Source organism: Colias philodice, chromosome 19 (genome assembly GCF_061535455.1).
Source record: "Colias philodice isolate Cphi_HAF_F1 chromosome 19, ilColPhil1 Martin Lab GWU primary, whole genome shotgun sequence".
In the NCBI taxonomy this organism is placed as follows: domain Eukaryota; kingdom Metazoa; phylum Arthropoda; class Insecta; order Lepidoptera; family Pieridae; genus Colias; species Colias philodice.
The window spans coordinates 7,506,267-7,528,714 of NC_143104.1; the positions used below are offsets into that span (position 1 = coordinate 7,506,267).

Here is a 22,448-nt window from a genome sequence, read left to right on the forward strand (position 1 = left end):
ATGTTAGAGTGCAAAATGTGTTTCGAGCAGAGAAAAGTGAAAACCCGTATTCAATACCTTTTACAATAAAACTAAATATGGGGTTGACGTCGCTGATGAACTTTGCGCCTCATATGATGTGAGTCGTAACTCCAAAAGGTGGCCCCTGATAATTTTTATGCCATGTTGGACACACAGGAATTAATGCGCTTATAATACGTCGCATAAATAAAAACAAACCAAACGATAAGCGACGTAATTTTTTGAAAAACTTAGGTCTTGCTCTGGTCTTAGAACATTTGAAAATTCGCCAGGAATTGATCGATAGCAATGACAAATGGGCAAAAGAATCAGATAATTTATTGGTGGATCATCACAGGAGCCACCTGCAATTCCCGCAAAAGATTTTAAGTGTGTCCGGAAATAAAAATAGGAAAACAAAACATTTTTGTCAAGCTTGCCCTAAATTTTTTTGTCCTGAACGCATCATGGCTTTCTGTATTGATTTCATTTACAACGAAGATTATAATTAGCTTTGTAAAAGTTTTTTTCTAATATATTAGACCTAAGTTTATAAAAATGCTATTTGTAACCAAAATTACTGGTTATTAGCGTAGGAATGACATGAAAACGTAAGAGGTCTGTATTTTGTTCCTATTTTTAAGAGTTTATGTCAAAGTTGATTAAAGTGAATAAAATGTTGGTTAATTATTATTTTTATTTTATATTATCAAAACCAGAATACCTATAACCTATAATAATAACACAGAATACTAATTTTCTTAAAAAGTTTAAAAATAACAACTATAAAATATATGGGTAATATTGACCCACCTCAACGTTCGCGTATCTGTTTTCTACCACAATGACGCCGGGTTAAAATGAAATATTTTTTACGAATTCTTAATCTTTGACCATGTAAAAAGGTAGTGCAATAAAAAGTTGCATATTATATAGTGTTGAAGCAACTTTATTGAAGCTTATGAAATTTGAAATTAATTGACGCAAGCTGGACTTATTCAGCTAAGAAGAAGTTAGTTCTTATACTTAAGGTGATGAATTAATTTTTCTAACATTTACGGCCCTTTTCAAACCTTCGTAATTTTTATATTATTAAAGTTGTCGTGATGAAAATTCTTGACAAGAAAGTTCAATAGTAACACAATACGTCTACCGTTTTAGAAACATGATTCCATGATATTTTCTCGATAGAAAAAAAAATACAAAGTTAGCATTGTTATTTTTTTTTAATCTCTGGCATCTTCAAAATAACAAACGTAAAGTTACGACTCTTTGGATATTAACTATAAAATATACAACCTATACGTCTACCGTGTTAGAATTTTGAAATATGCGATGGTTTTGAAATAAACAAGAAATACTTGAAATTAGCGCGCGACCAGCCAATATAGCGAGAGCCGCCCTGTACCTTCCTACCCCGATCGCTGCACGAGTCATTCCCGCTACGGCCGTCACACGGGGAACTTGTGTCGCTTGCGCAATCGTAAAAAAGGGTGACAACACGATAAGACAAAATGAGACAAATGGGGACAATAAAGAAAATAAGAAGAAGAAACATAAAGGTTGGAGGAAAAAGAATGCTTACAATTGGAACAAATTAATGAAGTAAGTTGGTTTTATTTTAAATTTGATGATAATTGTATTATAGACGATGTTTGATATGTACCCCTGTTTTAAGTACATAACGAATGTGTAAGATTTTTTCATTTATAGCATAAATAATCTGTTCAGAAATCCGGAATCCAGAAGGAAAATAAACCCACTGATTGTTCACAATGTGAATCCACTCCTTCGTAAGTACCTTTATTCAGTCAAAAATGTATGTTATCAAAGCTCTACTGGTTTTATCGCATGATTCCATTTTTAGCAAAAAGCAACAAAGTGCAAAGAAATAAAAAATCATGGTGAACTTAGTGGAAGTATGGCGGACATAATATGGAACAGGAGCTCATTGGAGTAGTATTATATTTAAAAAAAAATACGAAATAATTTCAAGAATTACATTTCTTAGAAGGTGGTAGATAAGTATGTTGTATAAAGAATTTGATGTTGATATTTATTTCATTTATACTTACTACACCTGTGCGGGAAATTGCTTAGTAATAAAACAGGTTTATATTCATATTTACATAGTAATGTGAGTTTTCATTTCGAAAAATTTTGTGTAAGTATATTAAATTGAGTTCCTGGGTGATCTGGAAACACAATTGGGCCCGGAAGATGGCGCTGCAGTCACTCCTCCTAATGACATGAACCGATTTGGATGAATATTTGTGTGCACATTTCATTTTTGTGGGATGATTGGTTGATTCGCTTTCACATTAACTAATATTATGTATTTTTGTTGTTAGAAAGTAAATTTAATTTAATGTTTATAATACATTATTATTGGTATAAATAAGCCAGTGTTCGTCTCACATTGCTGTACCTGCCTACCTACCCTACCAGGGCCTAACTTTGTTCTGGCTATTTTATTTTGATTATTTGTAATGAATAATTACAATTATAATAGAGTGCAAAAAATAAATACATGCGTCAATATATTTTGTGTTTTTTTTAAACAATTTTTTTATTTAAAAAAATATCATTCCGACCGCGGCTTTGCCCGCGTGGAATTAGATTATATCGTGAATCCTGTCTTATCCCACAGAAGTGTTCAGTTCGGATAAAAAGTATCCTATGTGTAAATCCAGGCAATTAGCTATATTTTATCAAAATTGGTAATGTAGTCTTGACGTGATTAAGTAACAACTAACAAAAAAATATACAAATTAACATCCAAAGTTTCGCATCAGTTTTACTGTATTAGTGATATCTTCCACTCTTGACTTTGACTGAGAAGAATTAGGGTTTATAACTTCTTTCAGAAATATTACCTTTCATTTCTGGGCATGACGTAATATCTACGTCAGCATCAAATTCTATCTAAATCCATTCAGTAGTCCGCGTTATTGAGTACCATTTCATTTTTTCAGAGTAACAATATTTTTTGTTATTTTAAAGATTATTTATAACCTGTATTATTTTGTAATAAAGTAAACATTACGAAATAATAATAATTATTAATAATGTCTAAGTAGTTGTTAAAAAGAAGATTATTTGTTTATAAGCAAGAAAATAAAACCAATAAATCAACAATTAAATATATGTATAAGAATATTATAACTGTATGACGACTCCATACATGTTTGTCCCGAGTCGGCCAGCAAGAAGCAAGAATGACTTCGCGCACACCCGCGTTCGCGATAGCGAGCTATTTAGACTCCACCCGCCAAGCAGTAGATTTTTTTTTGTGTATCGTCTTAACAATGAAATACTTTTTTGACAGAGTGAAACGGTCGTTCAAACAAAATGATATAACGCTATTAATACTTGATTCATGTATTTGTTTATACATAAGGTACAAATAATTCTTATAAATCAATTATCATATCAAATAATAAATAGGGTACTTAACAACGCATATTTTTTTTTATTGTCTTTCCTTGTTGTTTTTAACAACCAGAAATTGATTAAAAATATAGAAATTGTATCCATAATATTTATTTTCTATTATATTTAGGAATTAGACAGATTAATTATTATTTCTTATTAGATTAGTAATCAGGTGCTGTCTCAATTAATCTTCAAAAAATAACAAAAGATTAGGCTTTACGCTATGGTTAATTAACCGACTCGGCTCTTAAATTATAAGAGCTAACGGAAAGTGAGTAATATTTCTATTAATATATCCGAAAATATGATATTGTTGATTATATTGTATTGGATGTAATAATGAAAGTATTACTCACATATCGATGTGAGTATTCGGAAATTACTTTTCTTAGAAGTATAAATATAAGGGAGATAGACAACATGAGGATAATTTTATTATTTTCAAGATGGATTATTATATTTTAATGTGTTGGTAGAACTAAGTAGAAAGGTTGGCCGTACCATGATGTCTTTAAGCAGTACTATTTCCAGAGTGGATACAAGACAGTGTTATATAGGTCGTATAGCGCCATCACTTTCCCACACTGGAAACAATACTGCTATAAGACATTGTTAGGTCCCAGAAGATAGTGATATACTTAAGAGCTTCTTATGGGACAAGCAAATCGTCTTTTGTTGTAGCAGTACCCAAAGTAATACTCAGCCTGCGCTCAAAACTCAGAGCGGTTTAGATTTTGTCGGAATTTGGAATAAAGCTTCGATATTCATAAATAATACTAATACGAATCTATATCTGAGCTAATACCTATGTAGAAGAAAGTCGTGTTGATTACACTTTTATGGCTCAAGGACTGAAAGGATTTTTAGGATGTTTGGATACTTGGATTTGTCAGAATGTATTATAATATGCTAGTTGTATTAACAAAAAAAATATCGAGGTGTTTATTAATGTTTTCTTCCATAGTATCTAAATCATTATTAATTAAAGACAAATTGTACAAATAAGATAAAGTAAAGTCGAGGAAAAGAGAGAAAAAAAATAATACTATTTCTGAGAAAAGTTCCAATCGGGTGTATTCAGAAATATTTTTTAGGTCAAATTTTTATGGTTTATCTGTATCCAATGTTCATGTACATACATAAACATACTATGTCTGCAGTCTGATTAAAGTTAAGCTTGATACAAGAGACGCTTTCCTATAAAACCAGTTATTCGCATCTATAATAACATAATAAATTATCAAACCAAAGAAATTTTGCCATGTTGCTATAAGTTCAACGTAATGTTTTATAACATAACATAGTCAAATTATCCATACTCATCATTTAAATTAATATAACACGTGTATTTAATAAAAAATGTGACAAATATTGCAAACGTGTGACATTAAATTTCCAACTGAAATTATATCACCATTAAACTATCTCAAGTATTCTTGAAAGCAGCTGTTCAACCATTTCACACCTTAATAAACAGCGTATGAAATAATGCTCCAAAATTGCGCAGACAATAATTGTTTCAGGACACAAGTCAGCCAGCAGCCTGCGTTCAGTTGGTATAGAGCCTTCGATCGCGTAAGTTGTGTGTGAGGAGTAGGTATGAGCTCGTAAAACTTTCATACGAAATAAATAAAATTATTTACTATAGTTATGGTGTTGTTTAGTGATGTGCTAATAGTGTGACAATGTGAATGGAAAATTAATAAAGTTTGCAGAAACTTTGTGAACGATAATGTAAGTTTGGAACTTCTGAGTCGCATACGTGCATTACTTAATACAATATAACGAAGTATTAATAAGACAAGATTACATTCAGTTAATATGTGAACAAATTTAGTACTCAGGAATGTCTATAAAGGAATCAGAATATTATCAGAGTAAATTTTTGATCTTAATAATACAAATACTATAACATTAACTTTATTATTTTAGTCGCTGTAAAATATTTTACCCTTGCACTGCCGTGCCCCCTCCATGAAATTACTTTTAAATAACATCATATAAAAGTTTAAAATGAATTCTTATAAAATAAACTCGAGGAATTTCAACTACATGTAATTTTAATTAAACCAATTTTTAGGTAAATATACATTGTATAAAATCAATCGATCGACGCTGACGATGCATAAGTAAATGTAATAAAAACTCCCCCTTTTTCAACCCCTTTCCTTCATTATTCCACCCGCTGAAAGGATAAACTTCCTTAAATTCTTTTCTTAATATTCAAAAGCGCCTTTTCTCAAAATATTCCATGCTTCAACTTACTTTCTTGTTTTGCTATTCTTATTTCGATAAAGTTGCGACTAATAATAACAAATATTATACGGCGAAATCCTTTCTTAGAAACATTCAATATTCACTTTCTCTCGTAAATTTCCTATATTTGAATAATGCTTATGATATCTTGAACAATAATCTTGTATCAAAATTATGATTATTCGAAATGATTTTATGACTTCAAAATTGATACAACGGTACTCAGAAGGTATAGGAGTATATTATTGTTTGTTTATATTACTTCCGTTGAATATAATATTTTAACAATACTTTAGCTTATAATTCAGTAAGCATATAATATAACACAAAATAACAGGCCATATACAGTATATTGCGTAATTGTATTTAATATTGTAGATAATATAATTAAATAGGCAATTCATAGAGCGTCTATGAATGTTGTAAAATAAAGGGTTTGTACCTAAAGAAAACACTATAACATTTTTAAGTAGAACATTTATTATTATGCCAGAAAAGCAACCAATATAATAATATTTATGTATCGTCCTTGTGTTGATTTGTAATGGTTTATCTAAGAAATAACTGGAACCGATCTGAAACTGACAGGGTACTTACTTAAGGAAAGTCTTAATTAATTAAGGCGTCTTTTATTTACATAGTCAATGAAGATTGGATAGAAAAATATTTAGTAATTATAAACTTCTCTTCCTTTCTAAGCGTAAAATTTGTATAGTGTATTTGATTAAAGAACCCTGCCACAAATGCAATGTATAGTAGATACACGCTACAAAAGTGGATGATGAAACCTTTCTCTTCGGGGATTAAAAATTCAATTAATAAATTCAAATTAAAATTAAAAATAACAAACACCGATGAAAACGCGATCAAACTCAGATGCAGTAACTAGTAAAAATACGAAAGAAACAATGAAATTTTCCAGTTGATTGACTTGTTACGGCCAATGTTGATTTAGCAAGCAGTCCCAATTGAATTCGGTCGAACGTTTGATCCCACGTCATACATTTATTAGAAATGACAGCGTATTGAGGACTGTCATTTTATGGTTTTATAATGTTTAAATGACAAAGGGGTTTCTGTTTTCTTTATTCCCTCGAGCTTTTGATCCAGTTTTTGTGTATTGGATAGCCCCTTCTGTAAATAAAATACTAATATTATGTTTGCTGTCAATATTTATAGAACCTCATAGGGAAAATTGGGAAATTCCGTTAAGAAGCTCTAAAAATAAAGATGTAGAACAAGAAAAGGGTGAAATAATAAAAATATAATTTGGTTTTTGTTCCTCAAATAAACCTTCGTTCTGAAAACGGATCATGTCGCAGCTCAAATGTTACCATTAAACATTTTACCTGCAGCTCTAATGTGTAGAGTTACATAAGGCTGCAGTTTGCAGAATAACGGCTAATTTTAAGTCAAAATTGTAAGTTCTCTTATCTATCTTAATGTTTAGATTAATTTCGAAGAATATTTATAAATTATAAACATTTCGTTTATAAAATATAAACATTTACGGGGGAAAATGATAATAATTGTCTGTAAAATGAAGCAGATGACAGTGCATTTGAATTTTATTCGTTAATTAATAAAACAATATGTTGCTCTGTAAATTGTTTAATTAGTTTATTTATACTCACTATCTTATGACCAATGGAATTTTATCTGCCTTCAAAAGAAATCTTTTATAAGAATTTTCTTCAGTGCTGCATTTTGTGGTGTTGTATAGCCTTTTTCGATAAATTGCAATCCAACACATTAGCATTTTTCAATTCGAACCAGCTGTTCCTTAGATTAGCGCCTTCAAGCAAATATACTATTCAGTTTTATAATATTAGTATATTTTTATAAACGAATACGTTGCTATTTATTTATTTTTAATAATTTGTTCTTTATTGCACTTATATAAGAGATAAAAAATACAATCATGCAATTTAAACTAAGTACAATTGTCGGGCTTTTCGCTATAGAGCGATTTCTTCCAGACAACCTTTTACTTTACGCACTTTATATTGTTTTAGGAGAAAATTTCTAAAGACAGAGCAGTTTCCTGAAATTTACGAACATTTATGAAACATTTTGAATGTCCACTAATCATATTACAGTTTTCCAAAAAGCTCTGGCAACAATTCCACTAAATATAAAAACAAAGTGATTAAATGCAGGACAATGGACGCTACTTAAACCAAAGAGATACACAGAACTATGAAGTATATAAATTTACAAAAAAAAATATTTAAACTAACAAAGTTTGTGTTGTGGTATTTTAATGTTATTGGATCTGTAGGAATAATATGGGTTACTATTTTATGCTATTCTCTATATAGCTGATTTAATTTTGCTTTTTTTGTAACTTTTAATTAAATAAAATTAACTTCTAGCTTATTTAAAGATGGGGAAAGTGTAGTTAGATACGTATAAGAACTACGATAGTATGAGACTGAAATTCTTTTGTGCAGTACCTACTGAAATTCATACCTACTAATTACTATTTGTCAATAAATAATCATTTATCAATTTAATTCTGCACAAAAATTTTAAATAAAATATGGCTGGTTTAACGGGAAAGGAAGATAAAACGAAACGGAACACTGTTAAAGTGGCAGACGAGGTGTAATATTTTAAACAACACGAAATAATTTTTTGTCTGACCTTTTGCTGTTTTTCTGAGACTAATAAAAAAATAATTTCATCCAATACACTAATAGATAATACGTTCCTTTGAGCGTTAATTAAAATTGATCAAATTCTAATAACTAGAAACGTCACGAACAATTTCTTAAGGTTTCATCTCGATAGAAATATATTTGAACACTATATTTTCTTGTAGATACGTAATTTGAAGCTTAATTTTCCCGACTTTTATCAAAGCAAAATCATAATTATAACAACCAAGCAATTTACAACCTATTTATCACTGAATTTGCTTTTCGCAAAAATGTACATATTTACGAAAATTCCAACAATTTTGGTCATTGAACGAAATTATACATGTCATAATTAGACACAGTCATTACGCTTATGCGCTTAGCGTATCAAGTCTACGTAATTGTCTCTTTGGCAATGAGAATATAAAATGACCCAAGAGTGTGTCGGATGCGATAATTAGTCTCGTACATACATAAATAAAGCGAAAATTCTCATTTTGGGGTTCCGTGTACATTCACAAAACCCTTGATTTGTCGTGCATCCGACCATTTCTCCGTCTATTTGACTAAAACCCATTAAAATGAACTGCTTGTTAATGACAAGTTTCCGTGCTCTCTAAATTAAATCCTAGTAAATGAATTTCCGTTGTGCAGGATTTTAATTAAATTGTTTATTTTTTCCTATTCTTTTTCGAGGAATTTATTGTATGTATGCTATAGGGATTTCCAGTCTTCGTATTTTGTAAACAATGTATCGTTAAGCGTACAAATATGTAATTGAGAAATAAAAATTAATTTGTGTTTTCTTATAGCGCAAGAAATATAATAGATGTACCTCAATAAATAAAAAAGACATAACATACACAATGATTTTAAGTTACAAAATGAGTTAGACAATTTAAAATAAAATATAAATGCCTTTTTCGAATATTTTTTACACAAAAACAATCATCACAGTCATTATCTCCATTAATATTTCCCACATATAAAAAACTCGTTTTAGTAATTTGTTCGTTTAAATATAAATTTTATGATGTTAAACGGTTATGACTTGAATACATCAGAGAATCATAAATCTCTTATATTGTTTAAATCTTCTTTGTTTTATTTTTTATAAAATACATTATAATATTATCTATGCTTATATATTATTTACTGTTTTTATAAAGTAAAAAAAAATATATTTTTAAATATGAAGCTAATTAAATATTACTTGAATAAAATAAATACGAAAGAATAGAAAGTATCTGATTGCGATGCGGGATTTGAACCCGCATCTCGCAATGCGTACAACTGCATTACGACAATGCCTTTATAACTTTTGATAACATTTTTAATTAACTTTTAATTTAACAAATTATTTTATTATAATAATATGAATGACATTGTATCTCAATATCGAAACTAAGAATAGCCATGAAATATATGTAGAAAAAGAGCGTTGGCACATGTGTCAGAAGTGAAACTTATTTGTCGAGATTCAAAGATATTTAAAAAAAACAGTCGCTTTACTCCATGACGTGACGGCATTGCCATCACGAGACCTTGAAATTTTACTCTCAACGCGCCTAGAAATTTCACCTCAAAAATACAAAAATATTATAACAAATTTAAATACATAGATACATGCATTACAAAAGATAAAAGAAGAACAACTGTTCAAACAATGACATAGACGTAACGAAAATTTATTTTCAGTATTAACCAGTGAAATATACATCTTTAAAAATATACAGGAGGCTTCAAGATTACTGAGCTTTAAGGCTCGTTCGGTTAGAAATCCTGAACACGATTAGAGTTCACGGGATTGCATTCAAAGCAAACATGATTAATGACTTTCTGTTGGGAAGTAGCAACCTCTTATTGAATAGGTAATATTTTTCTCTATATAAAGCATAGGTATTATATTTTTATCTATATCTATACTATGTGTATTTATATAATATTATAAGCTGAGTTTTTTTGTTTGTTTGTTTGAACGCGCTACTGGTCCGATTTGAAAAATTATTTCGGTGTTAGATAGCCCATTTATCGAGGAAGGCTATAATAAGCTGTATATCATCACGCTTAGACCAACAGGAGCGGAGTAGTACGGGTGAAACCGCGGAGCACAGTAAGTATTCAATACCTAAATATATTTCCACCCGCGGCTTCCCCCTCGCAATCAAAGAAAAGCCCGCATAGTTCCCGTCCCGTGGGATTTCCGGGATAAAAAGTAGCCTATGACTTATTATGAGTCTTCAGCTACCTACATACCAAATTTCATTGTAATGGGTTCAGTACTTTCTACGTGAAAGAATAACAAACATCCATCCTCAAAAACTTTCGCATATATAATACTACTACTAGCTTACCGCCCGCGGCTTCGCCTGCTTTGTTTAAAACCTAATAAATTATATACTAAAACCTTCCTCTTGAATCACTCAATCTACTTAAAAAAAACGCATCAAAATCCGATGCGCAGTTTTAAAGATTTAAGCATGTATGCTTCATTACATAAGGACAGAGAAAGCGACTTTGTTTTATAATATGTACCTAGTGATTACTAGGATAGAAAACAAGTGATAAAATATGTCATAAAAAGTTATAAGAATAATGAATTAGAGTTCTAACAGACGAACGGCAAGTTGTGAACGGCAGAGGCTACTTCAGCCGTCGCCACATGTCAACGGCAGTCGTCGGCACGTCGACGGCAGCAGTCAATATCTCGACGGCTGCCATCGACACGCAAAAACGGATGCCGTCATACGTCAAACGCTTGCAGTTTGCCGTCAACGCAAACTGCAAGCGTCACCTCCTCCTGTCGACGTCGACGGCAGCCGTCGACGTTTGGACTGCTGCCGCCGACACTTCGACGACTGCCGTCGACATGTGGCGACGGCTGAAGTAGCCTCTGCCGTTCACAACTTGCCGTTCGTCTGTGGACGCTTAGGTGGACGTGGATTGATTTGTATTGTGATAGCAATTTTAATTACTTATATTGTGCTCGAGTCCATTTTGTATTTCGTCTGTGTTCAGAATTTGTAAGTGGCCACTTATTCTTATAATAGTTATCCGTAACAAAAATTATTGTAATTCGTTATGGACATAAACGGTGTTGTGATGTAAAAATATATTAAAAAAGCGTGTGTTTTAAGTTTTTTGTAATCACAAATTATGATTTAAACTATGCATAACTTAAAATGCATTTTTGTACCTACGTATGAGCATAAAAAATAAACTTATTCGTTTTATGGTAAACAAAATAGTATCAACGTATATTTATCGGTTATTGATTGCAAAAAATCTCACGTTCAAATCGTACACAAATAGCTACTTGATGAATATCATATTGATTAAATAATAAATCGGTGGCTTCATATAAATAGAAAAAGTTTGACGTGTAACGGTGTATTTACATCAAACGAGCGAATGCTCATTCTAACCCTACTATGTCAAATTATTTTAGTGTAAACAGGCGTAGGGCATTCTTTCGTTGTTCTTAGTGCGTTTGAAAAGATTCTATGCAATGTTCTAATACTGAACAACACTGAATACGAGTTTTCATTTACACTAAAAGATCCCCAAAGAATGCTTTTGCTCTAGCTCAGCTCTATGTTCGTTTGATGTGAATGCACCGTAATGGTGTTTCGTAACCTTGATATTCTTTGATTAGTTATTTAAATCAAGTTATGGGCTATAAATTAACAATACAAAACTTTGAATTGACTAATCTTAAAAAATATTAGCCAACTAATATTATTAAGATGATTGTTGTAATTTTCACGGTTTTTTTCTCTATTCGTGTCGATAAGTACCTATATTAAAAACTACGAAGTATTTTTTTATCATTAAAAGATTTGTGAACTTTGTGTATATCTTATTGTTAGAAACGTTTATAATAATTTAAAAATATTGAAGTAAATAAATTGTGCATACTATTGAATATTATAATGAATTGCTGCAAGGTCTTCGTCTTCTGAAAAGAAATGATAAGAGGATTGTGGATGCTCAGAACTTCAAACATTTGACACCATATACTGGAAAAGTTAATTATTAAAATATAAGTAGTTTTTGGTTAAAATAATAATGAATTTGTTTAAAATATTAAAATGTTATTTTGAATTCGCGTCAGATTTTTTCTAATGGTGTTAGAACATATTCGTTGTCAACGTAAAGATTAATATATTCTTTAAATTTTTACTATAAAAAGTTTGTTAAAGCTCATATACTTTAACATTTTCTTTAAGAATATACTATCGGATAATTGTCTATTCTAATAACATAAATAGGTAACAAAGTAGCACTTAGGGTAATAGAAAATTGTACAGAAAGGAGACGATTTTTTTTGTTTGGAGAATAGGCCCACCTCAATTTCTTAGCGTATATTAATGAAATGTGTGTTAATTTGTTCCTTGAAGTCCCCAGATTACAGTGGTGACATTACTTTTACATGTTTTAACCGGAATCTTTAGAAATACGTGTGCAAACATTCACCTCATTACTACATAAAAACTAACTGATAATGAGCGATTTGTCTTGTGTGACCCATCCGAATCATTGGGTACAATATATTTAAATAGTTTGGAAAATCCAAAAGTGCACGCCTCATAATTTTTTTTAATAATTATTTATTAATTATTATTTTTGTTTATTTAATAACAATTAAACCACATCGAATCAGACCCTGAAAAATGAAAGGGTTCTATTCCTGAGCATACTCAAGCGTAAGAGAAAAAAAAAGACTCGATTAGTAAAGTATTTCGGTCGCTATCGTGTTAACAAGAAAATCCTCCGCACATACAGACACACGGACGTCCAAGACAGAACTTTTTTAAACTGTTTTTTAACTAGTTTAAATAACAAAAATGACATCAAAAATATCATGAATGTTAAAAATAGTGTTTTTTCTTAATATATGTGTGTATGTATTATCTTACAAGTGCAATGTATGATACATAAAGACATTTTAAGTTTGAAAAATCAGATGTTTTGCGCGAAGTGACAGTAGTACCCACCTCAACGCTTCGCTTATGAGGCGTGCAATAAATTAATAAATAAATATTAGAAAACAACATATACATTGTCACGATTTAAAGCTCGGAAATCAGACACAACGAAGGTACCACAAACACAGAGACCCGATTTGGTTATAAATAGTATAGAAAATAGATATAAGTGGGTGTACCTCAAGTTTCTGGACCTTGATGCGATTTTAGCGATTGGGAAAACTGATTCAATAAGAAATTATTAGTTAAGTAGGTATGTACGTATTTAGGTAGGTACGTGATATTTTATGACTAGGAGTAGGTACATAATATTAGGATAGGTATCCATTTGCACAGCTATTTTATTATTCATGTTCAATTGTAGTATTAAACGCTCGTAGCAATATCATTTTTAAATAGGTAAAAAAAACATTGTGATATACCTAACGTTTCGTTACACGGATTTTTTTAGCTGAGTAGAAACAAATTGTTTTATTTGATAAATGACAGGATTTAAAATCGCTATCAATCATATTCTTCCATATAAATAAGAATAAAAACAGTTTCTAAAGTGGTTTATTGAAGGCAATTTTTTTCGCTTTTTGGTTTTATTTTCATTCTATCGATAAAAACGTTTCGTTCCAGTTTTTTTAATGTTGGCCATTGTTCTTGGTTTGTAGACAGCACTACAGCAGGGATGATATCAAAATAAGGCTTTTTAATTCGATTTCATGATTCCGGTTTCGTTTGTAAAACAACGAAGTTACAAAATTCATAATATAATTTTATATTTTTACACGTTTTTTTTTATGACTATACGTTACCGAGTCTTGGTGGGCCCACAAAAAATAGTCTCCATTCTGTAGCTGACCGTGAATCGAGTTTTCATGTAGATTTTATATCGAATTTGAAAATAATAGAAGCTTTTAAAGCTAGACGTGGTTTGAATATTTTAAAATATTATACGCGTTTCAATCTTCTCGATCAATATTATCTTATTGACTTCCCGAAGTAGATTTGAGATTTGTTGAAATATTTTGACCTTAACATTGTTAATAATCCACGCTGCAATTAATTTGAAAAAAGCAAATTTTAAGTTTCATCACGAAGCTAAAACAATGCTCAATTAATTTAGGTTTTTGTTATAAAAGTTCACTAGTGGAATATTTTTAAATAGTTTGTGAATTTCATAGATTGCTTTTGATAGAGGAAAACGTAAATATAGATACCTTATAGATACATTTTATCTGTTGTGTGTATTTTTAGAAACAGAATTAATGTATTATACAGGGTGTCCCACTATTGGTATACTAAGCGCGAAGGAACTTGTAGTTTTGCATACACTGATCACGTAAAAAATACTTAAAAAAAATTACGTCCAAAATTTTTTGCTAAATTTTTCCTGAAAATCCATGTTTTCTTCTCTAGCTTCGCGTAGCCGGCATATACCGCTTCTCTAATATGAGCATTTTATCTATGAAAACATAATCTTAAACGATAGCTCACGTGCTGGTGGCAAAGTTGGGCGGCTCGCTTGTTATGGGTGTACACATAGAGTTTTAAGAATTCATCTATTTGAAAAAAAAATGCGTCTGGAATTTTTTAATTATTTTTTACGTACTCAGCGTATGCAAAACTATAACCTCCTTTGAGCTTAGTATACCAACAGTGGGACACCCTGTATAGTTACTGAAAATATAAATAAATATCAAATTCAAATCTTAATAGAGAGATGTATTTCTTGAGAATGAAGTTGGTACCTGCCTTATACACAATCTTTTATAGATATATTATATTTAGCGGTGTCCCGCGGTTTTATCCGCATTACTCCAGTCCTATTGGTCTTAGCTTGATGACTCCCTCAATAAATGGGCTATCTTAAATTGAAAGAATTTTTCAAAGCAGCAGTAAATAAGATTAGCGCGTCCAAGCAAACAAACTCTTCAGCTTTATAATATTAGTATAGATACTAAATACACACATTGTTTTTATTTTGTCGTTAAATATAATAAAATCTAAATAATTCATCATTTTGTTAGCGTAACGTTGACATGTAATTAATCATATTGCTATTGTGTTAATTCTCAGTTATTAAAGGTTTACTTTGTGGAAATCCTCGACGAATATTATAAATGCGAAAGTTTGAGATTGTTAAACAAACCACTGGACGTTTTTGATATAATTAAATTATCGGCGAATACTAAGAGCTAAGAGCTTCAGCTATTTAAATATGTATTTGTTATAATAAAGTATTGATATCAAGTGAATGCTTTCGAAAATAGTTAGCCCCAGCTTCGCTCGAGTTGACTATCGATAAAAAATATTAATGGGTAGAAAATATACACCAGAAACAAATCTTAAGCGTACGTTAATCGGTAAAGATTTTTCTTTGTAGAGTTAAAAGGATTTCTTAAAATATATCTACTAGTTTTTCGAGTTAAAGTATAACATAGAAACAAGTATAAATTTCATTTAATCCCTCAGGCCCCGGAATCACAGACACAATAGAAAATCTATTGTGTCGTGGCCCGATCGGGCCGCTCGGTGGTCAAGGGACCAATTGGATAATTGCCTATAGGAAGCATAGCACTAGTAACATAATGTTTTATATCTGCTGTAGTAGTCGTTGACAATTAACTAAATAAAATAAATTTATTTCTGCTGAATATGTAGATTGTAGAGTATTAAAAGAGCAGTCCCTTTGCGAATTATAACTAATGGGTCAGATTAATTCCTTCTTGTAGTTCCGTCGTGAATCAACCCAAGGCTCTAGAGTCTACACTCATACGCTAATCATTCTATCGAAGGGGTCAAGGCCAATTGCTATACAGATATAATAGGAATCAACAAAATGTTGATATTTATGCTAGGGATTAAGTTAAAATTTATGGCATGGAAAAAATTTCCAAAGTGCCTTAAATTAAAATTTACATAACATTATACAATTTTTGTCTCAAAAAATTTCGTCGATATGAACCAAAACTTTGTTTTACCGAAAAGTTCTCTCGCACTCGCACTTTATAAATACGACGGCTTTTCAGAAAAACGTGACCAAAATCATTAGCAGATCCCTATTGAATCTTCCAAATACTTGGAGATAAAAGCCTAATATATAAATAAATATAACTAAATATAAACGATGTAATAAAAGCAAGTAAGTTTTCGGTTTATTAAGTTTTTTCAGTTGCGTGTCCGTTAAGCACTTTAGTTATTACAGAGGGTACTAAAAATAAACCCGAAATGTTACATAAGGAACATATCAGAATTCTATTACGTAATTCATGGAAAAGAAAATTATATTCTATACTAGCTGTGCCCCGCGATTTTATCCGCATTTCGTCGCTCCTGTTAATCTAAGCGTGATGATAGCCTTTAGCCTTCCTCGTTGAATGGGCTATCTGACACCGAAATAATTTTTGTAAATCGGACCAGTACCTAGTTCCCGAGATTAGCGCGTTCAAACAAACTATTCAGCTTTATAATATTAGTATAGATATAAGATAAAGAGTAATGTACTAGGTAAAAATCACTTCTACGGTATTCTAAAAATAGTTTGCATCATTACGGTATTTCTAAATAACACGGAAACTGCAATATTTAAAATTTATTCAAAAATATAGAGAAACATTCACTCAGATAAATGCCCAAAACTGTTCCACTAATTGGACGCGGCGTTGTCTGTTTGAAGCAGTAATGATTGAACCTTTCAATATAACTAAGAACAAATATTATTTCATTCAAACAGAGCGTTTATAGGCTATTCGAAGGCGTGAACACCCAGTGCAAACGGTACATAATGTGGCTTGAATAAATGTTTTGTTTTGAATCTGCGCTGCCTGGATTAAATCATGTATTGTACCAAAATAAATTGTAAACATGTAAACATTGCATTGTTTGCAGTATCTTTAGATGCATAGAAATACGTTGGCGTTTACGTTTAAATGTATATATATACATTTTAAATTTGTTTGCGACAATTAGGTAATTTTACTGTATTATGTTTAATTTATTTACGTAAATGTTTTAAGTATTTTGGCTGTCGTATCTAATGACATCTGTATCTGATGATGGAACGAATTTGTATTGAAATTCGGATAGCATTTTAGTTGCGCCTCTTTGAATTTTAATATAATACAAGTTTTTTTTGTAAGATAATAATAAAAGATATAAATGAAGGCGCGACGCTTTTAAAACAAGCCATAAATAATTTTTCAATCTAATCGCTCGTTGTAATTCAGTCCGTCTAATCCGGGATAAAAAATATAGGTACCTACATTTATATAACTAAGGAATAGTTATATAAATAATTAATAGTTAGTTTTTTCTACTAGAAAAATTGAGCAACGTTTGATTTTAATTTTTATCTGTTACAAACACAAACATATTATTTTTCTCCTCGTAATCCATACTATCCATACTAATATTATAAATGCGAAAGTAACTCTATCTGTCTGTCTGTTTCTCAATCACGCCTGAACTACTGAACCAATTTGCATGAAATTTGGTATAGATATATTTTGATACCCGAGAAAGGACATAGGATAGGTTTTATCCCGGAAATCCTACGGGAACGGGTTTTTCTCTGAAAACGCGGGCGAAGCCGCGGGCGGAAAGCTAGTACAATATAAATGTATATTTAAAAGGGGCTCCAGGACAGCATTGAAAACAGGCTATCTGCACTTTCTCCATCAAGATTACAAAGTGTTCAACACATGACATGACGTAATCAATTAAATACATAATAACATGCATTAACAGTGAACATAGTACAGTGAATGACAACACTTGTGAATAAATTGAAGTCAAATGTTAATGTGTGGTTTAAGTCTTTTCTTGCATTAGTAATGACGTAAACTCATTAACAGGATACTTATTAGAATACCGCATTAAATTAAAATAATTATATCCTCGTATACATTAAGATAGATTAATTATCTTTCTTAAGGGCCAAACAATAAATTCTTTAAACACGGAAACATGGTGCAAAATTTCTAATCTAATAAATTTTTTAATGAGCATTTTGTTAAATATACATCACGCCACATACCATATACAAGTTTTTCATATTATCTATAATATATCTAAAATTGTTTCTTCATACTTGAAAAATGTTTTAAAAACACTTCCAATCATTCCAGGGAGAGAGGCTGAGATTATCGCGTTACAAACATAAAAACAAACAAACTATTCTGACTGAATTGTGGTCTTGTTAGTCTCGTCTATGGTGATTTATCAGTTTGAGTCAGTGTAGGCAAGTTTCTAAGTTTCAAAGTTAGAGGATTAATAGAAACTACAAAGGTTGGACAGTGGGTTTCTCTTGTATTAAGATCGGTTTGTTAACACGCAAAAAGTTAAGCTCTATTAGTATTAAGGTTCAATCTATACTATTATATAATACTAGCGGTCCGCCCCGGCTTCGCCCGTGGTACATATTTCGCAATAAAAGGTATGTTCTTTCTCAGGGTCTAAAGATTATCTGTATCAAATTTCATCAAAATCGGTCCAGTAGTTTATGCGTGAAAACCATACATACATACAAACCTTTCCTCTTTATAATATTAGTATAGAGGTAGATTAGTATAGATAATAATATTATAAAGCTGAAGAGTTTGTTAGTTTGTTTGAACGCGCTAATCTCGGGAACTACTGGCCCGATTTGAAAAATTATTTCGGTGTTAGATAGCCTATTTATCGAGGAAGGCTATGTATATAGGCTATATTATATAATCTCGCTAAGACCAACAGGCGGGCAAAACAGCGGAGCACAGCTAGTAACTAATATAACAAATGTGTTTGCCTTTTACAATAATTCATACAAGAAAGAAAACCTTTATTTTTAGTGTCTATATTATCCTATTAACACTTTATAAAGACTAGCAGAAGTTCGATCACTAGGATGGATTTTAGGTTTTAAGCATGACTACGATAAAGCAATAGAAGGAGGTTTAAATCCTCTTTTATGTATTGAAAATTTTCAATGATTATAATTTCTGAAATATTGTTAAATAATTAACTAAACTTACTTAAAGCTCTCAATTAGGAATACCTAACACTGATTAAGGTATCTAGATTTATGTGGGGATGGTGTAAATTAAAACGCCAAATTAGCCCAATCAGTTTATTACCCATATACCGGTGATAAAAATACAATCCTCCATTTCTTAATACCAAAACACAAAGTAATCATAGATAACCATCGATCTACAGATAACATATTCACAGATTCTAAATAGAAAAACACAGACTAAAAATAAAATTCAGTTATGAAATACATCTTAATTTATCATATTCCCACATTTATGTTAATACTTTTTCACGATTTGTATTTTACTAAATCCCTTTAAAATTTGGTAACATTTTTGGGTCAAGTCTATTGCTGCTGAATTGAAGCTTTAATTTCCTTTAAGATTCTTCAAAGTGAATAAGGTCACGTTTGCATTGTAAATCTGTGCAGTCAACTTATTTCCTGCTTTTCTAAAATGCAATTTTGAATTCGCTTAGCACTGCTGACGCGTTGTCACGCTTTTCTTGAGACAGGATAAAATGGTGAGAAAGGCACGTCTTATAATTTGCTGTTACACCTCTGTTGTGTTTTATTTGCTAGATAAAAACATTTTTAATTATCCTGAAAATAAAGTTATATAGTAGGTAATTGTTAGAAATATGATTCTATAAAAACAATTAAGTATAGTAGCGTTACATATAGGTGCCTATGACAGAATGAAAAGTCTGTCTCTCACTAACTTTACTTATTTACTTATATTTTAATAACAATCCTCCCTCACGGCACTACAATGTGAAGAGTGATCGTATTGCACATATTTTTTTAAAATATTACAGGGATTTTAATAAGCACATTAAAATCATATCAAACAAAATTTTCATTTAAATAATGTAATCCAGTGAAAATAATGCTCCGTATACACAGTTCAATTAAATGAACAATATAAAAAGACGACCCTTCTGAACGCCCGCTGAGAGAGTTTATCGAGCGATATCTTTTAAAATTTTTTATATTTTATGTCCATAAAAATATTAATTGTTAATTTAGTTGGACGTGTATGTGTATGTGTGTGTCTGCTGTCGCATTATAGCTACCAAACGGGTGAACCGATTTTGATCATGTTTTTGTGATGTGATTTAATCGAGGATGCTGTTAGCTATATTTTATGAAAATCTGTGCAGCCATTTTAAGCTCTCTTCCGAGATGATGTAATCAGGCTTTTTTTATTATTTTAATTTGATATTATTTGAACACAATGTCGAGTGTAAAATTTAATTTAGAGTGAGTTAAAATAACAAGAATTATAGTACTTTGTTAATTACGTTTTTCCTCAGAATTGTACTATATAATTTATATACAATCATTCCAATAAAGAAACAAATAAATATTACAGTATTGCAAAATAATATATTTGAAAGGCACTAATTAAAGAACATGGTAATATACATTTATCTGTAATAAATATAATAATATCTAATAGTTGATTATGAGCAATTTCAAACGATTATGTATCATAATACTAAAAATAATAGCCTTTAATTACTTTAATCGTTTTAGAAAATAGAAAGGAATCTATGTTAATAATATATTGCAAGATATATTATACTAGCATTCCGCCCGCGACTCCGCCCGCGTTTTCAAAGAAAAACCCGCATAGTTCCCGTCCCCGTGGGATTTCAGGGATAAAACCTATGTACTAATTCAACTTATCCTCTATATGTGTGCTAAGTTTCATTGCAACCGGTTCAGCAGTATATAAAGAATAACAAACATACATACACATACACATACATCAATCCTCACAAACTTTCGCATTTATTTATAATATTAGTAGGAAGGATAGGAATAATATGATGTATCACGGATATAAATTTTACTATCCATAACATTAATATTATACAGATTTGCGTTTTTGTTGCAATTTAAAAACTAACTAATCGATCATTTGAAAAAATATTTGGTCATTAATTTTCTTAAATCTAGGTTAGAATTCTTCAATTTCTTGATAATAAACTGTTTCTAGCTTAATGCAAATATGATTTATTATTTGTCTATAAATAAAATAGTATGTACAATTTATAATAAACTAATGTCAAATTAATCTTGGTTAATTCCAAGAAATAAGCTAGAAAGCTAATAAACGAAATAAAGATGAGCATGACTCATACTCACATGTCGTTTTCTTATTAAACATGTTACACAGTCTGTCACCCTTTGGCCTATATTTTTCATTTCTCTCCTTATATTATTATAATGTATAATAATGTATTTTATTATATTAAAATAAATATAATATTCTTAATCCTAAAGTAACTTTGTCTGTCTCTTCTTGACGCCTCAACCACTGAACCGATTTGGATGAAACTTGGTATAAAACTTAGCTCAGAAAAGATAATAATAGGGGTTCTTCCGTAAGTACCTAGTAGGTATAGTTAATTTATTATAGTATAATAAATAGATATTATATTTGTGCAATGTATGATGAAATACATTTTAAATTTTATCCTCGTTCGTTGTTGTTCAAATTTGATTCCTTTTGAATATGGAAACTATTTCGCTTTCCTTAACGGAAGAATATAGACAAATTTAATAAAGTTCAGTGAGTCAGGGAGTCAGTGTTGAAATCAAATACTTCCGACGAAACATGCATTCGTGGTATAATAATGAATTTAGAAGAAGCATACACGTGTGCTTTCTTATACTTGAGAATATTTTAAAAGAATGCGTTTTATATAATAACGAATATACTGAGTATAGTATTAAGATTTGGTGCTCTATTTAAAATAGTACTTCATTTTGTGCTTCTTTTGTCTTTTGTTGATTTATGTGATTTACCTTTGTTCACACAACAGCATCTAATTTTCTGATTTTTATTTATTATTTTGCTTATAAAAAATAAAACTATTGGTATTAAAATCTCAAAGCATTTTTAAGCGTTGGTGAATATAATGGACTGATTGCTAAATTATATTTTGATAATAAATAAAATAATTGTAAAGAAAGCCCTACAAATTCTGTGAAAAATGTACTCCCATTAACATAACATTCCACCATTGTATGCAAACATGAGGAAAAGAAAATGTATTATTGTAAACAAAATAATGGGGTTAAGAGGGAAAAAAGGAAAGGGTCGAACGCAATATA

General features: G+C 30.5%; 1 protein-coding gene and 1 long non-coding RNA gene across 2 annotated transcripts in view; both read left to right on the plus strand.

The window, feature by feature from the left end:
• The first annotated feature begins 1,040 nt into the window (after nucleotides 1–1,040).
• Nucleotides 1,041–2,530, plus strand: LOC149480036 (uncharacterized). The gene is made up of 3 exons (XR_016317155.1): nucleotides 1,041–1,605; nucleotides 1,732–1,793; nucleotides 1,868–2,530. It is a non-coding gene; the product is annotated as an uncharacterized LOC149480036 (long non-coding RNA).
• A 2,472-nt stretch (nucleotides 2,531–5,002) lies between these two features.
• Nucleotides 5,003–22,448, plus strand: part of CrzR (corazonin receptor) — a 49,051-nt gene continuing 31,605 nt past the window's right edge. Inside the window, exon 1 of the mRNA XM_089707259.1 lies at nucleotides 5,003–5,169. The gene's annotated coding sequence lies outside the window, so the exon portion shown is untranslated. The remainder of the gene's footprint in view (nucleotides 5,170–22,448) is intronic.